Consider the following 8,625-nt stretch of genomic DNA (forward strand, 5'->3'; position numbering starts at 1 on the left):
GTACACACCAAGAGGGAGAATTCTGCCAGCTGGAAATCTGGACCTGAAAAAGCTACGTTAGGCCACCTATTCTGCACAACTCCAAATGGGCTGAAACTTCACGGAGATTTTTTATGGAATATATAAGAAATATTGGAGCCAATCGAGAAATAAGAATGCAGGGCATCCTCCCGCTTCCTCAGCGATTTGGGCTTCCTGGCCGTTGGATCTGGTTGCTTGATGCGATCGGAGCCGTCGGATCGAGCCCTGGAATGACCTCGTCTGTCGGATAAAAAAATTTACTGTTGCAATGAACAGTTTCACCTTGACCGTGCCACTGCGCGTAAATAGCCTGCCCCGCCGGGGGCATTTTCGTCATTTCACTCGCATGGGTATAAAAGGCAGCCACGCCCGTGGTGAAACCCTAGCCGCCTCGCTCCCTTTCTCGCGCGTCGCCGCCTGCCTCCTCTCCTCCCCGCGACCCCGCACCACGTCTTCTCCCCGCCGCCGCCCGGCCTCCTCCCCACCCGCGCCTCCCTCTCTCTCTCTCTCCTTCCAAACCCTAGATCACCTCCCTGCCCCGTCCGCATCGCCACTTCCCTCCTCTTCTCCCCCCGCCCGCTCCTCGGGTTCAGAGCCAGCAGCGCCACCCATGCACATCATAGCAATGGCGGCCGCGCTTAGGAGGGCCGTGGCGCAGCGCTTCGCGGCGTCGGCAGCGCGGCAGCAGGCCTACGGGATGCCCCGCCGCTTCATGCAGGAGCGCCCCGCCTTCCGCCCTGCGATGCCCCCGGACGTGGGATTCATGCCCCTGGCCGACCGGATCCGCGACCACCTCGGCGTCTCCTTCCCGCGCATCAACCTCGACGGCCTCGTGCCGCCCGCCCCTGCCCGCCCCTAGACCCAGCCGACGAGGGAGAGGGAGGCCGCCGCGGTGGTGGGCAGCCTCACGGTGGAGGAGGCGCGGAAGGTGCTGCACGCCACGCAGATGGAGGCGGCGCGCGCGGGGGTGCGGGCGTCCCACGAGGGCACCGTGCCCTACGCCGAGTTCCTGCGCCTCTGCCGCGACACCGTGGGCGCGGACGACGGGCCCTCCGTTGCGCGCGCGCTCGATGAGTCCGGATCCTTCATCGTGCTCGGCAGGACCGTCTTCCTCAGGCCCGAAATGGTACGGCCCTCCCCTCTTCCTCCCCACCTCCCATTTCGTCGCTTCAAATTATTGGCAAGATGAACTTCTGTCCATAAGAGTTCTTGTCAAAAATTATTGGCAAAATGAACTGATTCACTCCATGAGTTAAGTAAACAGTACCCAAAGTTCATATGGATCGTCAGTGATAACATTTGACAGCAACATACATGGACATATTACATAGACGGACTATATCAGTTCACACTTAGTCAGATTACATCACAAAATTCTGTACATCAATGTAGCATTCAGACAAATTATGTATATCAGTTCACATTCAATCAGATTAGCCGCCGTGCTGTACGCGGCTAAGCTGCACGCTGCTGTGACTCCTGCTCGCCCAACATAGACCCTTGTACTGAATTATGTGTAAACTTTCATCCGACTTACACTTGCTTGTATTCAGAAAATTTTGTCTTGTACAAATTCTCAGATTACATCATTGGAGCACCGTTCTACAAATGTGATTAATTTGGCATGGGTATGCGTACAGTCGGAATGAGGCGCCATGGGAAGGATTCTGATCTCTGAGAAGTGTGATAAATCAATAGTGCCAATCGGTTCAGTTTCAGCTTCAAAAACATTGGGTGATTGAAAATGGCATGCTATATTTCTGTAACAAGGCTCCCTAAATATTCCCTATGTTCTAAACTGGATTCTGACAAGGGTAAAGATATCTGAGACATCCCTCATTTTATTTTAAGACCATTACTTTTTTGCCTACCTCTCATATAATCTCTAACACGGGCCGGCTCTCTATTCTCTGTGGTTTAAGGTGTACACCCTGCTATTTGGTCAGAAGTTTGGGAGTTCATACTTGGTTGTTTGATCTCGAGAACACCTTTGATGACCACAAGCAAATTGGGCAAACCAGAAGGTACTCGACTCATTCTATGCTGTTCTTGACTGCAATTTCCATCAAGTAAATATATGATGTCTTCACACTCCATTATAATCAATAATTGCCTTACTGTAAATGACTCATTCATTTTGATCTTGAACTATAGATTAAATCCTTTTGTTGCATGTTAAGTTATGTGTGAAAGGATGATTAATATGAGGCATACATTCTTTGTTTTATGGATAATACATTAACTGCTGCATGTATATCATCACAAGCAAAAAATGTGTATTTTTGAACATTTTTCCTAAAAAATATATTTTCTTATGTTCTTGTATATTTATGTATGATGAGTGTGGGAGGGCTTATGGCTTTTATGGTGACGAGTCACGATTGTCGCTGATCTCCACTGCCGGTAATTTATTTTACACGGTCACCATCCCATCTCTCGTTGTTATGTATGGTCTAAGTAAAAGAGGCTTTTCTTGCATTGTTTATAAATCAAGGTTAGATCACTTGATATTCTACATAACCTTTATGCGTTTCAGAAAAAAACTATGCAATTTTGTATACGTTTCATCCAGATTCTTTTTAAATGCCCCCTATTTGAGTGTATGCTTTAGGGAGAAGCCTAACTTTTGAATTTAAACTATAGAATGTGGTCACCTAAATTGGAGTAGTCTAATTGGTCACTTCATTTTCTGTTTTCAATATTATAATGTATTCTAATTGTGAGATATGGTGCGCTGCCATATTATGCAAAATCTACCTGTATTACTTGTTCAAACATCATGAACCTTATTATGCCAATTGGTGCTCAGCAAGAGAGGCACAACCTCCGCCACACCGAAGAGACAGACAACTTCCATGTAGAACTCGTTGAAGTGACTGGCGATGACGTACATGTCCGTCTATCTCTCAATCTCGATTTTCTTATGGATTGAAAGCTGAGATGACTGTGAGATGCCAATGCCATGATAATTTGATGACTGCCCCAGCTTTTTGATTTTCATTGGAATGATTTTATAGCCTCTGTTAGTAGCGCTATTTTCCTTGATTTTCAGTGCCACCAAATTAAATACCATTATTTCCAATGTGTGTGTGTGTGTGCGTGTGTGCGCGCGCGCGTGTCTGTGACAAGTTCTGCTCTTAACAAATATATGAGACACACAAATGCACATGTGTATTCATGTTATATTGTGGTGACAGGTGCAATTATATTTTGATCCAAAGTTCTGAACAAGCAAAGGTACGAATACTAATGCCAGCGCAGTTTCGCTCTTCCTAGGATGGCCCGGATGGCCCGAGGTGAGCAGCCTTTGATACGCCGTGCAAGGCGCCCAGGAGCTGCCTTCCAGATAAATCCCGTTGCCACCGACCGGAACGAGCTCGCTTCGGCCTCCTCCTCTCCCCAACTAACGGCCTCTCTGATCTTGCAGCTACTGCCTCATCGCCAACCTACAACAACAAGGTGAGCCTCCTGCCTTTATATGTTGTCGTGATTAAGAAGATTGGAGTAGCTTTGTTAATGGTTGGAATCACCCGCCTGTTCCATTCACCAACCCCAATGACCAGTGTTTAGCCCCAACGTCTGTTCGATTGAATCCCTTGCTACAGCCGCTAGGTCCTAGCCTCATTTCACTAGTTAATTTTATGTATAATTGTGTGATAAGACATTGAGGTGTATGCATATCTATCGCAGTATATCATACTTTTGATTGTAGTATAGGTAATCTGGTCACCATGTTAGAAAGGCAAATGTTTGATTTTGCAATTAATGTATTCGTTGCATGAATGGTTAATGGTTCCATACCAAGTATTATAGTCTGATATTCGGGAATAAATAATTAGTGAAAACCATATTATTACTTTACCTTGGTCTGATATGCAAGAATAAACAAGTAGTTATCATTTATGCCAGGTTCATGTTACCTGCCAACTCACAAAGTTACTTCTATGTTGTGTATCTCACAGACTATTTATGCCAGGTTCATACTATTGAATAGTGACAAGAATAATTCTGAGAAATCAGGTGTCCAGAGGACTCTGATCCAGGGGTCTTGACCTCAGACCATCAATGCAACAGGTAATTACCGCAACATGTAAGTAGGTCACATATCTTAGTTTTCTGTTATTTCTGATTATTTGTCTTGGAAGATCCTTTTTTCTTTTACAGTCAGTTGTATTGTTTTGCATTTGATATAACTAAAATGAAGGGTACATTAGAGACACCATGTTCCTATTTCTTTACAGAAAAAAGTAAAGCATGCATATAAAACTTTGATCAATGAGTCACTGAAAATTGTGCTTCCTTTTTCACCTGGTATATTGGTCTTTGTCATTTTGTTAGAAATATAGCTAGCTAGATAATAAAGGATGACATTTTCTCTCATATATACTTTTAAAACACATATGTTCCTAGCTGACTTGGTGCTTTACTTTCATTTGACTTTTAACAATTTAATGATTTGATTCTTTCGTGGAACAAACAAAATACAAGACGGCTGAAGCCTGTAGAACATTGTATTCGGTTTACTATGTGGTTATTTCATTAAGATTATTGCGTCTCTTTTTGTTCCAATAATGTCATTTTTGCTTCTCACTTTGTAACGATTATACCACTGATCAGTTTGTGTTGTGCTTCTTAGTATCTTGCCAATTCTACTTCTTGTTTCCAGATGTAATTACTTTTAGTAGCGCTTCAGTTCTACAATCGACAGTTTCACATCATGCAAGGGCTGGGCTCAACCACTTGCATGTTCGGTCAAATGTAAAGATGAAAGGACTTCTTATTTTCTATTGCTGCATGGAAAGTTCACTGGAACTTATGATTCTAAGTGGGTGTGAAATAACATGCTTTATCTTGACACAATGACATACGGAGAAACTATACTTCCCATAGTGAAGTTGGTATTTTAATTCACACAAGTTTCTGCGTACTGCTGATTAAACCCATACTTGTCATATGAATAAAATGAACATCCAAAGGAAATTGATTTTTTTCTTATGCCGATAATCATTCAGTTATTATTTTGCAGTACATATCCCATTCATTTTACACCCTCTGTATATTTTGTAGGGCGCTGATGTCTCAAAGCACTAGTATTGGTTTTTGATGACCAAATAGAAGGTTTTGTATGTCATGGACTTGGCCGTGACGCCTTAGACCAGGCCGCAACGTCGAATATGTCGTCCATGGCCTCTTACGCCACCGCCATTTCTGCCTCGCACTGCATCAACCCCCTCCTTCACCAGCCACCGATCAAACCCGTGATGCTAGCTTCCTTGGATTCTTCCGGTTCAAGTTCCCCACTGAATCATCCACCACATGGTGCGGTTTCTTTGGTGCCTTTTAAAATCATGCACAAATTTCTGTCCCTCCCTCTATTCTATTAGATCCAGTGATTGGTGCTAGCTAGAAACCGGTGTTTTTTTAGAATATTCTTTGTATTATTTGATGGAAGATGGGTTGTCTGACAGAGCTAATGTAAGTTGTTGGACTACGAATGGATAACAAACCAATATGGACTATGTATTCTGGTTTGTTCACTCATTTCAGTCCATACATAGCCCATACTGAAATATCTATTTGTGAACGGAGGAAATACACATATATCTTTGCCCATCTTAGAACTGGTTTGTGTAAGCAATACAATTTTATACCACTGCCATTGCGATTTGATTAAAACATGCACTGCTTCCTCTCTGAATTACTCCTACAACTACAAGCATGTGGGTGTGCCTTTGCATTTTGTTAACTTCATTTGCCTTTTGAAGGAGATGACTGCTATCACGGTCAGGCCAAGGGCTATGTTCAGTGCGATTCTTAGCAAGATTTGTTTGTCTGATGCAAAGTACGTGCGTTGTAGGAACTACAACCGACGTGTGGGTGCAACTGTGGTTTTCTGGCCGTCCATGTTGCACTTTTCTGAATGGTAGAACCTAGGAAGATCCAAGACAATCCAACTAGGGATATTTCAACAGGTAAATGAGTGAAACAATTATCGTTAGCCAGATAGTTATTTTGTGTTGTTTCATCTTATAATGAAATTCCATTGTCTAAGGCAAATTCATTTCCCTTCCAGTTATGTATGTGCTCAGTCTAATTAAGCGTTTTAAGTAGCTTTCTCTTTCAATCAGTTACTATTTGTACATTTCTATAATATTTTGTCGTATATGTCATCTGTGATTTATCTTTGTTCTTATATGACTGACTTGCAAAAGAAATCATAGGTAAACAAAAAACAAGATATCGAAGATAAGCTAAAGTGAAAGTGGGTATTTTTGTTCGATATTCTTGAACCAATTTGCTAATCATTTTTTCATTGTGGTTATGTTTTGTAGTTTGAAATAAGGAATTGGAACTGCAGCATCCTGAAATACTTGACAAACTACAGGAAGAAGCATCAAGGACTTGCTCCCCATGAAACAACTCCACAATATCATTGTCACATGCTGTTTTATTTGCTATGAGCATCGGATCCTTGCGATTGACCCAGACGAAGTGACTTTAGCAAAGCTTGCCCTTTACCCTACTAAAGAGTTACTATCTTTTTGTAACAGGAGTTGTTCATTTTTATTGCTCAACGTACCACTTTTGAGACTATAAGTGATAATGATAGTGGTTGGTAAGTTGTATCGAGTCTCGCCTTACCTGTCCACCCTAAAACGTGTTATCAGCCAATGTGTAAGTGTATATATTGCAATGTAAAGCTCGTTGTGGTGTAAGTACATACCTGCAATGGAAGACTCATTGTGGTTATAGTCGTTATTAATAGTGTTTTACCCATCTGTGTTATTGTTTTGGTGGACTGGATATGACAGGGTCAAGTTGGGTGCGTCAAGCCGCACTTCCTATTGAGTGGGTGCGCTATTGGTTTCGAACTTTCTGTCGAGTGGTCTTATGAACGCATTGAAATTAATTTTGCCTTATAGACTCATGCCGATATTGAGCACCACTATGTCTCGCTCCAATAACAGTTGAATGTTTTTTCTTCACTGCATCGTTATCATGCATATGCTAAACGTGGATTACTACTGACTTATCTTATGTGAATGCATATGCTACATCTGGATTACTATTGACTTAGCATCACCTGCTTCTCAAAAACGTTGGACCGGCACCCTCGCGCCAAGGCGCGATTCCGATCTAGTAAGTACCAGAGGGGAACCACGAGGTGGGCACAACCCACCTGGGCGCGCCAGGCCTCCCTGGCGCGCCATGTTGGGTTGTGGCCTCCTCGGCCCACCTCCAGTGCCCATCTTCTGGTATATAAGTGGTTTTGACCTAGAAAAAATAAGAGTAATATGATACGTCTCCAACGTATCTACTTTTCCAAACACTTTTGCCCTTGTTTTGGACTCTAACTTGCATGATTTGAATGAAACTAACCCGGACTGACGCTGTTTTCAGCAGAACTGCCATGATGTTGTTTTATGTGTAGAAAAGAAAAGTTCTCGGAATGTCCTGGAAATCCACGGAGGCACTTTTTGGAATTAATAAGAATTTTTGGCGAAAGAATTAGTGCCAGGGGGCCCACGACCTGTCCACGAGATAGGGGGCGCCCCCCTAGGGCGTGGCCCCCTATCTCGTGGGCCCCCTGGACCTCCTCCGACCTCAACTCCAACTCCATATATTCTGTCTCGGGGAGAAAAAAATCAAGGAGAAAGTTTCATCGCGTTTTACAACACGGAGCCGCCGCCAAGCCCTAATCTCTCTCGGGAGGGCTGATCTGGAGTCTGTTCGGGGCTCCAGAGAGGGGGATTCGTCGCCGTCATCATCATCAACCATCCTCCATCACCAATTTCATGATGCTCACCGCCGTGCATGAGTAATTCCATCATAGGCTTGCTGGACGGTGATGGGTTGGATGAGATTTACCATGTAATCAAGTTAGTTTTGTTAGGGTTTGATCCCTAGTATCCACTATGTTCTGAGATTGATGTTGCTATGACTTTGCTATGCTTAATGCTTGTCACTAGGGCCCGAGTGCCATGATTTCAGATCTGAACCTATTATGTTTTCATGAATATATGTGTGTTCTTGATCCTATCTTGCAAGTCTATAGTCACCTATTATGTGTTATGATCCGACAACCCCGAAGTGACAATAATCGGGATACTTCTCGGTGATGACCGTAGTTTGAGGAGTTCATGTATTCACTATGTGCTAATGCTTTGTTCTGGTTCTCTATTCAAAGGAGGGATATCTCTATTCAAAGGAGGCCTTAATATCCCTTAGTTTCCGTAAGGACCCCGCTGCAACGGGAGGGTAGGACAAAAGTTGTCATGCAAGTTCTTTTCCATAAGCACGTATGACTATTTACGGAATATATGCCTACATTATATTGATGAATTGGAGCTAGTTCTATATCACCCTATGTTATAGCTATTACATGAGGAATCGCATCTGGCATAATTATCCATCACTGATCCATTGCCTACGAGCTTTTCATATATTGTTCTTCGCTTATTTACTTTTCCGTTGCTACTGTTACAACTACTACAAAAACCCAAAAACATTTATCTTTACTTTTGCTACCGTTACCTTTATTATCATACCACTTTTGCTACTAAACACTTTGCTACAGATACTAAGTTATCCAGGTGTGGTTGA

General features: G+C 43.1%; 1 pseudogene; it reads left to right on the top strand.

Annotated features, from left to right (window-relative positions):
• Positions 1–421: 421 nt before the first annotated feature.
• LOC119340793 lies at positions 422–6,791 on the top strand (annotated as a pseudogene).
• Positions 6,792–8,625: the final 1,834 nt, after the last annotated feature.

Source organism: Triticum dicoccoides, chromosome 1B (genome assembly GCF_002162155.2).
Source record: "Triticum dicoccoides isolate Atlit2015 ecotype Zavitan chromosome 1B, WEW_v2.0, whole genome shotgun sequence".
Taxonomy (NCBI): domain Eukaryota; kingdom Viridiplantae; phylum Streptophyta; class Magnoliopsida; order Poales; family Poaceae; genus Triticum; species Triticum dicoccoides.